Source organism: Sorex fumeus, unplaced genomic scaffold (assembly GCF_029834395.1).
Source record: "Sorex fumeus unplaced genomic scaffold, SorFum_2.1 ptg000072l, whole genome shotgun sequence".
NCBI classification, from domain to species: domain Eukaryota; kingdom Metazoa; phylum Chordata; class Mammalia; order Eulipotyphla; family Soricidae; genus Sorex; species Sorex fumeus.
This window is the reverse complement of record NW_026606129.1, coordinates 31,583,134-31,599,894: the sequence shown is the minus strand read 5'-3', so window position 1 is coordinate 31,599,894 and position 16,761 is coordinate 31,583,134. Positions and strand designations below refer to the sequence as shown.

Genomic DNA, 16,761 nt, shown 5'->3' with positions numbered 1-16,761 from the left:
GAGCTGCACAATGCAGCCATTCAGGTTCAAGGAGCCTGAAGGGTGCCAGCTAAAAGAGACCCCCAACAAAAACACTCCAAGACATATCATAGTTAGAATGATCGATACTGCCGATAGAGACACAATACTGCAAGCAGCAAGAGCAAAGAAGGAAATCACATACAAAGGAGCATCCCTCAGATTCACAGCAGATCTATCAGAGGAAACCCTACAAGCCTGAAGGCAGTGGCGAGATATAGTCAAAAAACTCACAGAAATGAATGCTTCACCAAGAATACTCTATCCGGCTAAACTCTCCCTCAAAATCGAAGGAACGGTACACTATTTTATAGATAAACAGCAGCTCAGGAACTTCATAGACTCAAAACCAAACCTAAAGCAAGGCCTAAAGGGGCTACTATAAGAAAAGACAAACCCTACAACCACAACACACCCGCACAGAAAGATGACACAAAACCCCATAACCATTCTCTCTCTCAATGTCAACGGTCTAAATTCACCAGTTAAGAGACACAGAATGGCAAAATGGATACAGAGACAGAACCCAACATTCTGCTGCCTACAAGAAACTCATCTCAACAGCCAGAGCAAACACAGACTCAAAGTCAAAGGATGGAAAACAATCCTGCAAGCACACAACTCCCTCAAAAAAGCTGGGGTGGCCATACTAGTATCCAACAACATTAATTTAACCTTGAAAAAGATTAGAAGGGACAGTGAAGGCTATTTTCTCTTCATGAAGGGATAGGTACAACAGGAAGAAATCACACTCTTAAATGTATACACTCCTAATGAGGGAACAGCTAAATATTTAAAACAACTGCTAACAGATTTTAAGGAGGACATCACTACCAACACAATAGTACTTGGAGACTTCAACATCGCCTTATCACCTCTGGATAGATCAACAAGAACAAAACCCAGCAAGGAATTATTGGCTTTGAAAGAAGTAATAGAAGAGAAAGGGCTTATGGACTTATACAGGGCTTTACACCCCAAAAAGAAAGAATACACATTCTTCTCCAGTGCGCACGGAACATTTTCCAAAATAGACCATGTGCTAGGACACAAAAGATACCTCAACAGAATCAAGAAGATAGAAATAGTATCAGCCATCTTTTCAGACCATGATGCACTGAGGATAGAAGTGAATCACACAAAGACACGGAACCAAATCAAACACCTGGAAATTAAACAACTCGATGCTGAACAATGAGTGGGTCAGGAACGAAGTCAAGGATGAAATCAAAAGATACCTGGAAACAAATGAGAATGAAGACACAAACTACCAGAACTTATGGGATGCAGCGAAAGCTGTATTAAGGGGAAAATTTATAGCTCTGCAAGCATATCTTAAGTCAATAGAAATGATGCACATAAACAATTTGACCTCACAGCTCAAGACCTTAGAAAAGGATTAACAGAAAGAGCCTAAATCGGGCAGAAGGAAAGAGATCATAAAACTTAGAGCAGAAATCAATGACATGGAAAACAAAGAAACAATCCGAAAGATCAATGAAACCAAGAGCTGGTTCTTCGAGAAAATAAATAAGATAGATAAACCACTAGCAACACTCACAAAGAAACTGTTTCCCAAACATATAATCATCTAATCTTTGATAAGGGGGCAAGAAAAGTGAAATGGAGCAGGAAAAGCCTCTTTAATAAACTGTGCTGGCAAAATTGGACGGCTACATGCAAAAAAGTGAGCTCAGATCTCTGCCTAACACCATGCACAAAGGTAAGATCAAAATGGATTTATGGCCTCAACATCAGACCAGAATCCATAATGTTTATTGAAGACAAAGTCGGCAAAACTCTCCATGATATTGAAGCTAATGGTATCTTCAAAAATGTTTACTGAAGACAAAGTCGGCAAAACTCTCCATGATATTGAAGCTAATGGTAACTTCAAAGATGTCACGCCACTGACCGAGCAAGTGAAAACAGAGATAGACAAATGGGACTATCTTAAACTAAGAAGCTTCTGCACCTCAAAAGAAACAGTGACCAAAATACAAAGACAGCCTACAGAATGGGAAAGGATATTCACCAAATACACATCTGACAAAGGGTTGATATCAAGGATATACAAGTTACTGGTTAAACTCCACAAGAAGAAATCACCCAACCCCATCAAAAAATGGGGTGAGAAAATGAACAGAAACTTTTGCAAAGAAGAAATTCGACTGGCAAAAAGGCACATGAGAAAATGCTCTACATCACTAATCATCAGAGAGATGCAGATCAAAACCACAATGAGATATCATTTCACACCACAGAGACTGGCCCACATCCACAAGAACAAAAGCAACCAATGCTGGCGCGGATGTGGCGAGAAAGGGACCCTCCTTCACTGCTGGTGGGAATGCCGGCTGGTCCAACCCTTTTGGAAAACAGTATGGACGACTCTCAAAAAATTAGAATTTGATCTGCCATTTGACCCAGCTATAGCACTCCTGGGAATATATCCCAGAGAGACAAAAAGGTATAGTCGAAGTGACATCTGCAATTGTTTGTTCATTGCAGCACTCTTTACAATAGCCAGAATCTGGAAAAAACCTGAGTGCCCAAGAGCAGATGACTGGCTAAAGAAACTTTGGTACATTTACACAATGGAGTACTATGTAGCTGTTAGAAAAGATGAAGTTATGAAATTTACATACAAGTGGTATTACATGGAAAGTATCATGTTAAGCGAAATGAGTCAGAAAGAGTGGGATAGACACAGAAAGATTGCATTCATCTGGGGAACATAAAGCAACAAAAAGGGAGACTAACACCCAGGAATGGCTGAGATTAGTACCAGGAATTTTGCTCCATGAATGGAAGGCCAGCCACACGTTCTAAGTGAAAAGGAAGCTCAGATAGAGAAGGGAGCAAAAGGGTGTTGTGAGGACCCTCCCAGGGTGGGAGAAGCATGCTAAAAGTAGTCTATAGACCAAACATGATTGCCACTCAATGCCTCTCTTGCAAAACACAGTACCCAAAAGAAGAGAGAGAGAACAAGGGGGAATACCCTGCCACAGAGGCAGGATGGGACAGGGGGGGATAGGGGGTGGGGGGGATGCTGGGACCCATGGTGATGGATGATAGGCACTGGTGGAGGGATGGGCACTTGATCATTGTATAACTGAAACCCAAGCACAAAATTTGTAAGCCTATAACTGTACCTCATGGTGTTTCACTAATAAAAAAAGAAAAAAACACACACACAAATTTCATGAAATATTGCACTAAGGAACTCAGATAAGGGGGAAAAAAATGTTTCCCTGCAAGGGAATTGACAGAAACACAATCTTTGTTCGTGAACAAACCATGTTCTCTGGAAAAAGAAAAGATACAAAGTGACAAGAGGGAGAGAGGAAAAGGAGAGATTTCCCTCTGTAGCATAGTAGACACAGAATCCTGGGAGGCAGAAACCAGGCTAACGGTTAGAAAATCAGGCTGGTCAAATCTCATGGCCTCCGTAAAGCTGAGCCTCACTTGGAAGGATTTGGGGGAGAATTGAGAGGCAATTGATGACATTTGACTTAGTTCTTAACAGATCACTCTAGCTTCTCAGAGAAAATTAGTTTGGGTGCCAAAAAGGGAAATAAAGAAATCACTAATTGAATTGACAACTAATTACTCCAACTCAGCGAGGTCTGAGGACCAGGATAAGTAGCATCAAATTGGACTTGCAGTTTCTTGGCTGACTCCACCCAAACCTACTGAATTAAGAATGCTGTAGTATAGTAATTTGTTTTAAAGAAACTTCCAGATAATCTGGTGCAGATCAAAATTTGAAAACTGCCAGGAGGTCACCTGTACTACTAATAAAATGACAGTGGCTTATAATAAGATGGTGAAATGTATGAATTCATGAACAGTTCATTGAGATTAATAGGTGTTCTTATAAAGTTGGCAGGGGTGAGTAAATGCAGCACCACTTGGAGCCATCCAAAGACTTGAATAAGTCAGCAAGTCTCACAGTTAAAACCAAAACAGCATTACAGCTATTCTCCAAGAACTCTGCATGATTCCTTGAGGCTTTCTCACCCATCCAGACTTCAAACCTTTTAGCTCCTTAAAGAGTGGCCACATCTAAGAGCTAACATTTGAAACAAAATGATATTCAAATCCATTCAACAAGTCTTTACTGAAGACCTGCTGGGTACAGAGTAAGACCAGAGCAATAGAAGTCTTCAAGAACTTAAGGAAGTTGGCAAATAACTCCCACTAGGCTGTCCAGGAAAACAATAATGGAGTAGTAGGTAAACTGTAGAAGGCACGAGTTCTTGCACTGAAGCTGATAAAAAAAAAAAAATCAGAGTTAGGCAAAAGAAAGGAAAACTGCCTACTTGTTCTTTAAGCTGAACATCATATTCTGCTGTCACACTGTCACTGCTCTTTCTTAGGTTTACACACACACAAACACACACACACGCTGCATTTTGGAAGAAAACAGAAAGAAAAAAAGCATGTTGAATAGAACTTCTTTGAAGATAATTTGAGAAATTCATCAATTAACTCAGAGACTAAATTAAACTCCATCTACTCAAAGATTAAGTCAATTTGTGAATATAGTTTATTCTTTAGTTACAGAAAAGGAATCAACTTTCTCAGATTAGGTCCCCACACATATCACTTGTAGAATATTTGGTATGCGGGGAGGATGTTAGAGACCATCAAGTCTGACCTCTTTCAGTAGACAATGTACAGTAGAGGACAGGGACTTGTATAAAGTCATGCCGGTCACATTAGACTTGAGTCAAGAGCCACCTAGCTCTCCCAAATCTTGTCTCACCTACATTTCTTCCCAAAATGCACTGCACTGGGAAGTACTCTATTCTGCTAAGAAAAAAAAAAGCTTAAGCAGAAATTCATCTAAGGACTATGAAATAGCACATTATAGAGCATTCCACCTTATAATCAAGAGGCAGTCTGTTCAAGTAACTCCTGAGCATTAGCAGAGGATTTCACTGTGTCCTTAGCTGCTATTCTACTCTCAGTGTCAGGCCTGCTTGCAAGCCCTGAAGATAATCATTAGAGGGATTAGAGACACTTCTGAGTACAGAAGAGTGACAGAGTAACCAAGAGAGGCCTCCTCCTTGGCAACATTAATTAGGCAATCCAAATTACCCCTAGTGAAACACATCTCACTCCAAATAGGATGGAGTTGAGAGGAGAAAAACAAAGTGACAAACAACAAGAAGCAGCAAGGGCAGTAATATCTTCATACAATAAACAAACTCCAAATGTTTAATAAGTATATCAGCCAATACTGTTTCTTAAAATTTTCTCAAAATAAAGAATTGTTGAATTGAGTGGGAGTTTTCACCAAGACACATGAGTTCTATGATTTGGTTCCCCCAAGTTTATTTGTTCTGATCATTTTCTCTCATTGTTCTTACCAGATCAATATCTGCCTTCGCTTACTCCCCCACAATTGAGTGATCTGAAAGAGAATTAGTTTCTGCAATAAAATTGTGAGTCATTGTGAGGTTGGGGTTAGGACATCCATAGGAGACTGGGATTTGGGGGAAGCCTTCTTGTTCAGTACTATTATCAGCTTGTCATGGTAGCTTAAGATCAAATATTCAGTGAAAGGAAAAAACAATGAGTTTCAATTAATAAAGGTTAGGCATAATGAAATTCCAGGAAGAAGAAAACATTTAGGCTTCCTGTTCAATCGTAAAGGAGTCTATGACAGAAAACTTTTTCTGAGAAGACTGAGAACTCTAGACCATTCTGCTATCATTCAAAACTTTTTCATTACCCAGAAGGACTGAGCTAATGCCTCAAGAATGTCTCTCTGTTTTATAACACCTGTTCTCTGGGCCTCCTTTACCCCTGAAGAGAGGGAAGAATCCAGCAAAGGTGGGGGGGGGGATAAAGAATGAGCACAGGATTAGCAAAAAAGGCAGGCAAAGTTATACTGATAAAAATAACAATATTCATACAGTGGGCAGGAAACACACACACAAACACAATGTACAAACACACACACACACACACACACACACAAAATGGGTGTTTCAAGACTGTGGCTGACACACCTCTTCAGCCAGCTGCCACATTCTCTGTTTCTTGTCCCTGGAATTCTTGAAATCCATTCATGTTCTTAAAGTCAGGCCTCTCAAAAACAATATACACTAAAGAGAATAATCCTTCATCTTTTGTTATATTGTAGTAAATGACTTCAAATATGACTAATCTATGTTATAAATAATCATAATTAAATTTATAACTATTAACTCACTAACTATAACCAGATGGCTCTTTTCTTAGAATAGACTGATAGCTTTCCATTGCTGAGGCCATTCAACTTCTACAATACAATTTACAAAACCTTCCAGAATTTAACTCCTGATGACCTCCCTAGTTTTTACTTCCCCTTAATTCTCACATTTCAGTCAAATCCTGACATATCCCATTTACTAAAACCTATCAGGTCCCATTTCTTACCAAGCCGAAAACTCATTCCACGTGATTTTATACCACTTTTGTGCAACAAATTTCTGGTATTCCAGAATCAAAGGAAAAATAAATTTCTCTAATGCCATCCTAAAGTTTGCATTAGATACCCTTCATATATCTCCCTCAAGGTCAGTACCACTCCACCAATGGAGTATGTCTGAACATACTAAAATTACCTCCCAACTTGCCTCACTCATCCCAGACCATAATGACAGAATGGAAACTGTATGCTTTACCATGCAAACGTAGTCTCTTGGTAGACTAGGTCATTCTTTCTCTTTGAGCATAACAAGGAGGAATTTTCTACGTGACAGTAGTCAATAACTGAAAATTTGCAGTAGTTCTTTATGAAGCTTCGTGCCAAACAATATTCAGAGGTCATGAGCACAACTTCAGCTTAGTTCCAAATGTGGGAATTTATGGGTCCTAATGCGGTTTGCTTGGCCACAGAGAATGGACATTAAGTGTTATTTCCCACAAGTTTCAGCCAACCCACTACATAGGTTATTTCTCTGAAGTTGAGTTTCCTGGGAAACAGACTCTGGGACTCTATTATTTGTGTACAAGAGGTTTATTGGGAATGCTCTTGAGAGTAACCCTGAAACGAAGAAGGGAAGGAAGCAAGATTAGGCAGAATGAAGAGTGGACTTGGGAGGGACTTTCATCAAAAGTCTTTGGATTCCATAGGGAATTTAGGGGTCGGGTGCATAGAGTTTATCCTCAACTGAGGCAAAGATGTTAGACATTTATGCTTCAGAGTGCAGTATTTCTCCATCATTTTTCAAGCCACAGCCCTCTTCCGACCTTCCTTTTGCCACCCTATCCTACCAGCTGGTCCACAATCTCATGTTCTACTCCCCACTTACGCAACTTTCACGTGTTATCTCCTTTGCTGAAGAGATAGCACAGTGGGTAGGGCATTTGCCTTGCATGCAGCCAACCTGGTCGAACTGGGTTTGATTCCTCCACCCCTCTAGGAGAGCCTGGCAAGCTACCGAGAGTATCTCGCCCTCACCAAAAAGCTTGGCAAGCTACCCGTGACATATTCAATATGCCAAACACAGTAACAAAGTCTCACAATAAAGACATTACTGTGCCTGCTCGCGTAAATCGATGAACAACGGGAGAATAGTGACAGTGACAGTGATCCCCTCTGAATACCCCAGGGATTCATAGGGAATCACATGGCCCTCTATTGAGGAACACAGCACTAGAGCATAAGGTAAGTCATTGGATACTAACTTTACCTCCTGGTAGAGGTAACTAGAGGATACTGGCAAAGTGAACACCTTAAGCTATAAGGAATTGGGAGAGTGAATGAAAGCTGGGAGCTTTCCATGCTCACAGTGGCCGCAGCTGGGGAAAGAGTCCTTAAGGGGACTAACTATGGGATGCACCCCAGAGCACCACCACTCCATTTAGAAGAGTGGAAAAGACTCTTGAATTCTTTCCTTACCATCCTTTGATCAGAAATCACAGGTCCAGGATGCTTATCAATCACAACTTTCCTTCAATCCAGTGACAGTACAACAGGTGAGAGCTTCTCCCTAACATTCTTCAAGAGATATAGAAACTGACAAACATTTTTCAAATAAACACACATTTTTATTATAAAACTTTAGATAGTAATAATGCGTAGTACTGGATAGAGAGGAATAGTGAAAACCCAGAAAACTTTAGGGAACTTTAACTAAAAGCAATAGTTGTACATTATATACTCTTCAATTTCCCATGAGAAGTCCACAAAATCAAAATCAATCTAGATAAATCATGAAGTTTCAGACTCCCAAAAGATATTTTCCTAAATATTGAGTATTAAAAAAATCAAATGCATATGTATTTAATTGAATTGACCTTTCAAGATTATATGCAAGATTATGGCACTTGTATTTTGATTCTAAATGTTTTTCTCTTATTTGGCTTCAAGAATTGCCAATTAAGTCTGTTTTAAGGGGGCTGGGGTGATAGCACAGTGGGTAGGGCATTTGCCTTGCTCGCAGCTGACCCTGGTTCAATTCCCAACATCCCATATGGTCCCCTGAGCACTGCCAGGAGTGATTCCTGAGTGCAAAGTCAGGAGTAACCCCTGAGCATCTCCAGGTGTGACCCAAAAAGCAAAAAAAAAAAAAATTAAAAAAAATGTATAGTACTTTCCCAACTAGTACTCAGAGGGCCTGAGGGATGCTACTGGGATCAGCCAATAGAATTGGATGGTTCAATACCAGGGCCCAAGAACATGCTGCTGCTTGGGTCCTTTGGTGCTGTACTGACTAAATCCAGCCCAGCAGTGCTTAGCCCACTGAACCATAACTGCTAGTGCTTTGGGGCCTCCAGGGCTCTATCCAGTGGTGTATAAAGGGTCAAGAAGAGTCGGGGATTGACTAGGATCCTATGCATGCAGAGCTTATGCCCCTGGTCCTGTAATATTTCCACAGCACCCAAAATAAAAGCTTCAAAAGGGTAAATTCATAAGAAAGCCTGAGGCTTGTAGATGAAAACAAGAGGTTAAGGAAATAGGAGGAAAGGAAAAAGAGGTCTCAGACCACAGCTGTGGTGAGCTGAGGGAGGCAAGGGGAAGTGAAGCAGAGCCTCCTATTGCATTCTGGCCATGTCTGAGCCCAGGAAGAAATCTGAGAGGTGTCTAAGAGGGGCTGACAGATGTGGGCCACAGGAAAGCAGAAATCAATAATTCTGAGTCATAAAACCAGAAAGGCATTGAACATTTTGATGGTGAAGGAGACTCGGGTGGCGGGAGTACCTATGCACAGTACCTGCAAGATAAATAAGCAACAAAAACTAAACCATTCCCCTGCTGCAGCTTGTGGAAAGGGAGATTCTAGAATTACTCGCTACTCACTAAGAATGTGTAAACTTTCACTAATATTGTCCTTATTATGGTGCTGTTTTAAGTTATTTTAGTGAACATAAAATTTTAAAGGCTTTCATAGACTCATTTGAGACTTCTATTGCCCACCCTTATTTCATATTTAATGTCCCTGGATATGAATTCTCCTAGTAGCAAGGTTTTTAATACTTAATTTCTATAGTTAGGTAGAAGCAACTATATGGCTGTACACATACCCTATTAATAGACATACATGTATTCAATTGCAGCTTCTTGAATATTTGTTCACGGATTTGAAATTTGACAGTGACTGCGGACCATTAAGAAAAGCAGGATGGTTAAGTCCCAGCTTTGTCATTTACTAGCCTTAAGAACTTGCAAAACTCCCTTAATCATTAAGACAGCTTTTGAAAAAATCTCAAATAACAAAGGAAAGAATATAAAACAGGCCCTGTCCATCTTGCAATGATTTCTGATTCACAAGAGATTCTGTAAGTAAAAGTAGCTTATAAATTTTAAGATGCAATTCAAGCATAAGGAATTACTATGACATATGTAGAGAGTATAGGAGTCTATTATAGAAAGAACAGAGAATATATCCTGTAAATTGGTGAGAAAAATTATAGCTATAAGTTCATCTACATCTGGTTATTTTTCACCATAGTAATAAAAGCTACTGCAACATGAAACATAATAATAAATGAAATTGTTTCTATGCTTTATATACTATCATAGACCAGTTGTGTTTGGTATGTGTGGAAAAAAGGCAATATTTACAAAGTAGACTTAATATAAGAAGGCACTGTTCTAAGGGTTCCATATACATGAACTCATTTAATCTCCATTAACACCAGCGAGGAAAGTTATTATTATAAACCCACTCTGCAGGTGAGAAATCTGAGGATTGGAGAAGAAATTTAACTAAATCAAATATGTAGGAAGTAACAGAACCAGGAACGGGACCAGGCGATCTGGCTCTTCATTCACCAGAATGGCATTTCAGAGTAACCAAAAAAGTCAACATTAACCTTAAAATGTCATAATCATAAGAAAGGAGTAGGAAAGAAGGTGCTGGGAAAGACACATTTTAAAAGTTAATGTATTGATGTTTTTTCCTACAATCTTCCTGACATATATAATTATGTGATTAGGCCTGGAGAGATAGTAGTGAGGGTAGGGCACTTCTCTTTCACATGGACAACCTTGATTTCCGTCCCTGCTACCCCATGTGGTCTTCCCAAACACAACCACCAGAAGTGATCCCTGATCACAGAGCCATAAATAACCACCTAGAATGGCTGTGTGTGGCCAAAAAATACCACCCCCCCAAAAAAAATAAAGTGATAAAAAAACTATCTTTTCCCCCAAATAATAGTAAGACAGCTTTTACATGGTAACCAACAACCTCTCTCTCTCTCTCAAAACAATATAGATTTGTTCCTAAAGGACTGCTGCTTTAATTTTAAACTGACCTAATCATTTCAATCTTTAATTAGCATCAATACAATCTAAACCAGGCAAAATGTTTCCTTTGTAAACAGAAGTTCTATGGCAAGCACCCCAGAATAAAGAAATGACCTTGTGTCCTGGATCATCTATCTTTCAGAAAAAGGGAGATTGAATACACAATTGTGTCATACTGTTAGATCAGGGAAGTGAGCTATAATCATGTTGTCTCATTGGACACATCATGATACCAGGTTACTTAGCACACATACAACAAGTCAAATGTCTCTTTGGGCATGCATGACCACAGGAAAGTCATTACTTTGAACTTTCTGACTTCATTTCATAATTTTATGACTCATTTCATAAGGCACAAGTCATCACTTTACCATCCATAGATTATGTTTTGATAATTTTATAACCTTGCCAGGATAACTTCATTTAGTTCTCAAACATACCTTCTTTGTTCTCGGCATTATATCAGACTCCAGGACACGAAATGAGATGACTCACTTCCTTCCCTAAGGAATTCAGAACATAGCAAGGTATGACAGGTATATAACTGATAAATGCCATAAGATACAGGATGAGTGGGAAATGGGAAGGCAAAGGAAAGGGAGGATAGAGGGAAACGCAAATTTAGAAATTACTTTTTAATATTATGAATGAAATTTCGGATTCAATCAAGTGGAAAGGAAGAGAAAAAAATTGTCCCAAGATTTCTAGTTCTAGGTCCAGCTCATAACAACATGAAAACAGATTAGTTCTAAGAGTCCTTTTAAAAAGAGAAAGGGGATATTTACAGCATTCAGCCCAAGAGAAGGACTACATGGAGGGCGGGATCCACAGATCCCGAAGGGAAAAAAAAAAACAGGTTCCAAAAAGAGCCGAGATCATTGAGAAGCCCCAGACGCGGTAGGTACCGCATCTCGCCTCCCCCAGATGGAACCCCGGTGACCAGAAGCCTCTAGAACCACAGCTCAAGTATGCGGGAACTAGGACTTTTCCTCAAATCTGCCGGGACTACAACTCCCAGGTAACCTCAGATTCCGGAAGTCACGCCCACAGCCCGCCCCCCAGCGCCATATTTACAGCATTCAGCCCAAGAGAAGGACTACATGGAGGGCGGGATCCACAGATCCCGAAGGAAAAAAAAAAAAACAGGTTCCAAAAAGAGCCGAGATCATCGGGAAGCCCCAGATGCAGTAGGTACTGCATCCCGCCTCCCCCAGATGGAACCCCGGTGACCAGAAGCCTCTACAACCACAGCTCGAGTATGCGGGAACTAGGACTTTTCCTCAAATCTGCCGGGACTACAACTCCCAGGTAACCTCAGATTCCGGAAGTCACGCCCACAGCCCGCCCCCCAGCGCCATATTTACAGCATTCAGCCCAAGAGAAGGACTACATGGAGGGCGGGATCCACAGATCCCAAAGGAAAAAAAAAAACAGGTTCCAAAAAGAGCCGAGATCATCGGGAAGCCCCAGATGCGGTAGGTACTGCATCCCGCCTCCCCCAGATGGAACCCCGGTGACCAGAAGCCTCTACAAGCACAGCTCAAGTATGCGGGAACTAGGACTTTTCCTCATGTCGCGCGACATCTCTCTATATACAAAGTGATCCATGGGAAGTAAACCACCCAATGTTTCTCTCTGAAAATCATAGTTAAGTTTGGAGCACGGCCACAGCCCCAGAAACACAAGGACTTAATGCATAACCCAGCAGCTTGGAGCAGAAAAGTGAACGGGCTATGCATTAATCCAGGCCATCATGACTGTCCGGAGGGGAAAGGGTGTTGCCCCATTCGCCCTCTCCTCTCTGGAAAGAAAGATGGCAGCCACATGTGAGCCTTGTGGACAGCAGGCATGAGCCGGGGGAGTGGGGGCGACTAAAACCTCATGGGAAGGGGGGCGTTCTGGTCCGTCCTTCACACCCTACCGAGGTCACCAGTTGCCCCCCACGAGCGGCTCTCCAGCACAGCCACAGCCCCAGAAGCACAAGGACTTAATGCAGAACCCAGCAGCTTGGAGCAGAAAAGTGAATGGGCTATGCGTTAATACAGGCCATCATGACTATCCGGAGGGGAAAGGGTGTTGCCCCATTCGCCCTCTCCTCTCTGGAAAGAAAGATGACGGCCACATGGGAGCCTTGTGGACAGCAGGCATGAGCCGGGGGAGTGGGGGCGACTAAAACCTCATGGGAAGGGGGGCGTTCCGGTCCGTCCTTCACGCCCTACCGAGGTCATCAGTTGCCCCACGCCAGCGGCACTCCAGCACGGCCACAGCCCCAGAAGCACAAGGACTTAATGCAGAACCCGACAGCTTGGAGCAGAAAAGTGAACGGACTATGCATTAATCCAGGCCATCATGTCTGTCCGGAGGGGAAAGGGTGTTGCCCCAGTCGCCTTCTCCTCTCTGGAAAGAAAGATGGCGGCTGCATGGGAGCCTTGTGGACAGCAGGTATGAGCCGGGGGAGTGGGGGCGACTAAAACCTCATGGGAAGGGGGGCGTTCCGGTCCGTCCTTCACGCCCTACCGAGGTCATCAGTTGCCCCACGCCAGCGGCACTCCAGCACGGCCACAGCCCCAGAAGCACAAGGACTTAATGCAGAACCCGACAGCTTGGAGCAGAAAAGTGAACGGACTATGCATTAATCCAGGCCATCATGTCTGTCCGGAGGGGAAAGGGTGTTGCCCCAGTCGCCTTCTCCTCTCTGGAAAGAAAGATGGCGGCTGCATGGGAGCCTTGTGGACAGCAGGTATGAGCCGGGGGAGTGGGGGCGACTAAAACCTCACGGGAAGGGGGGCGTTTCGGTCCGCCCTTCACGCCCTACCGAGGTCACCAGTTGCCCCCCCATGAGCGGCTCTCTAGCACGGCCACAGCCCCAGAAGCACAAGGACTTAATGCAGAACCCAGCAGCTTGGAGCAGAAAAGTGAAAGGACCATGCGTTAATCCAGGCCATCATGTCTGCCCAGAGGGGAAAGGGTGTTGGTCCCTTCCGCCCTCCTCCCTCTGGAAAGAAAGATGGCGGCCACATGGGAGCCTTGTGGACAGCAGGTATGAGCCGGGGGTGTGGGGGCGACTAAAACCTCATGGGAAGGGGGGCGTTCCAGTTCGTCCTTCACGCCCTACCGAGGTCACCAGTTGCCCCCCGCGAGCGGCTCTCCAGCATGGCCACGGCCCCAGAAGCACAAGGACTTAATGCAGAACCCAGCAGCTTGGAGCAGAAAAGTGAACGGACTATGCGTTAATCCAGGCCATCAGGTCTGTCTGGAGGGGAAAGGGTGTTGCCCCAGTCGCCTTCTCCTCTCTGGAAAGAAAGATGGCAGCCGCATGGGAGCCTTGTGGACAGCAGGTATGAGCCGGGGGACTGGGGGCGACTAAAACCTCATGGGAAGGGGGGCGTTTCGGTCCGCCCTTCACGCCCTACCGAGGCCACCAGTTGCCCCCCACGAGCGGCTCTCCAGCATGGCCACGTCTCCAGAGCACAGAAACCAATTTCTTAACTATCTGACTTTCAGTAGAAATACTTCCAGGGTCAATAAGTAAAATAGCAGAAATCCAAAACCAACATATAATTCTTGAACCCAGCTGTAGAAAGCAAATCACTTCACAATGCTTTTTCAGCATGTCTGATTTGGGGGGCGGGGGTAAACTCTAAATAATAATGGTGAATCTTTTATTGAAAAAATGAATCTAATCAAAGCAGATAGAGTGTTAACTAGAATTCATCTGCCCCACAGGGACTGGGAGGGGTTGAGGGTGGGGTTTTATTGGGGTTCTTCATGGTAAAAAATAAGTTTTGGTAAAGGGAAATGTGTTTGATATTTGCATGACTGAGACCTAAACCTGAAAGCTTTGTAACCTTTCCCATGGTGATTCAATAAATAAATAAATAAATATAAAAAGAGAAAGGAAGGAAAAGAAAGAGAGAGAAAGAAAGAACAAAGAGGAGAGAGAGAGAGAGAGAGAGAGAGACAGAGACAGAGACAGAGACAGAGACAGAGACAGAGAGAAATTCAGTGGCAGTTTAAATTACTGCTAGCGCCATCTGTTGGCCACAAAAAGTTGACTTTTTTTTCTTGAGCTCTAAGCTTTATTTTAATGATATTAAGAAGTTTTAAAGTAGAAGACTATCAGTATATGATGACATACTTAATCCAAAATTTGAAGAGTAAAAAAAATTTAAGATATATGAACTCTGATGTCATTATGTTTTGGGTGTAAATCAATAGTATATAGCCATAGTCAAGTCATTGATTATACTTAAGAATGAAGCAATTCCAAATGTAAAACAAAAAATGAGACAGAAGAATAGTAAAGAACTGTTTTGAGGATTTGAAAATATGCTGCATGAATAAGAATATAAACTTTTGAAAATTTGTAAGGCTGTCAATTCTGTGAGCATTTGTGGTTGGTAAGCCCCATGGTGTTTCATTTCCACACTTTGGAATCTATCCACACAGAAACGCTGACACATAGGATGTGAATGACACATATGACAATTTCATATTTTTGCTATCTGTAGTAAGAGATAAGCTAAAATACAAATTCAACAAGAGAAAATTGATAGACAAATTGTGGTTATCTATATATAGAACACTCTTATTAGTAATAAACACAAGCCATCCACAATTAGATTCTAAAAGATGTGTAAATATCTAAAAACTAATATGGAAGGGAAGTAATACATCAAATATTGCATGAACCCATTAAAATAACAGAAATAGGCTAAAATTATAAATATCTAAATCAGTAAAATTATATCATTAGGTGTATAATTAATATGGAAAGAATGATGATATTCCTTCTTGACTTGGGTTATGAATGCATTTACTTTATAAAGCATATCTGGCTCCATATTATCATTTGAGCATTCTTCCCTAAGCTGTAGGTTACTAAAAATACATGTTAAGTATTTTTAAGTGATATTTTAACATGTATGTTTAAGATGATATGGTTTCCATAAAAAATCTCATACTAATGAGGACTGGTCTACACAACTGAGCTTACTTTGCTGAGGATTCTGAGGTGGAAGGTTGGGGACACTGAGACAATGGTGAAGAAAAGACCTCTGGTGGAGAGTGTGGTGTTGGAACATTATACGCATGAAACCCTCTCATAAACAGTATTATAAATCAAATTAAAAATTTGTAGATGCACATCTTTAAAAAAAATAAAACACCTCTCATACGACTCAATTTCATGAGTTCCTACACAGTTATAATAGTCTAGACTTCCTACACGGTTAGGTTATAATAGTCTAGAAAGTGTGGTGCTAGAAAAAAACAGAAACATATGGGTCAACTAACCCAAAGAAGTGCCAGAAATAAACACACAAATCCAGTCAATTCAATGAGATAAAAATGACAGTCTTTTCAACAAATGTTCTTAGAACAAGTGGTTCTCAACACACATAGAAAAGAAGACTAGTATAGTATATGTAATTTTAAAAACTTGGTCAAAATGAATTACAGACATAAATATAAACTGAAAAACTACAAATCTCCAAGAGGAAATATAAAAGCACAATCCATGAAAAAAGTGATAAATTGGGCTTTATGAAACTAAACACATCTCTATCTTTTGAAAGACCCTGCTAGGAGAATGAAAAAGAAAAGTCATATAGACTGGAAGATTGTATTTGTAAAATAAAATGTGTGATAAAGATTTTGTATCAAGAACATACAAAGAGCTTAAAATTTAACAATAGAAGAAAGCCTATTTTTTTAAATGGGCAAAAGATCTGAAGAACATTTCACTCCAGAAGATAGGCAAAGACCACATGAAAAGCTGTTCAATGTTGTATGTTGTTAGGTATTACTAATGATAAAACAATAATGAGGTACTATTACACATTCAATAGAATGACTAAAACCCAGAAAATGCCAATAATTGGTGAGATGCAGAATAACATAAACTCAGTTCTGATAGGAATGTGCAACAGTACACCCATCAGGGAGTTTATCAATCTCTTACGAAATCAAACATAGCCTTACCATTCAAC

At 41.3% G+C, this 16,761-nt stretch overlaps 1 protein-coding gene across 1 annotated transcript in view; it reads right to left on the bottom strand.

Moving 5' to 3' along the window:
• Window positions 1-16,761, bottom strand: part of LOC130037490 (probable serine/threonine-protein kinase DDB_G0281745) — a 664,067-nt gene that overhangs the window by 534,891 nt on the left and 112,415 nt on the right. The gene's annotated exons all lie outside the window — the stretch shown is intronic.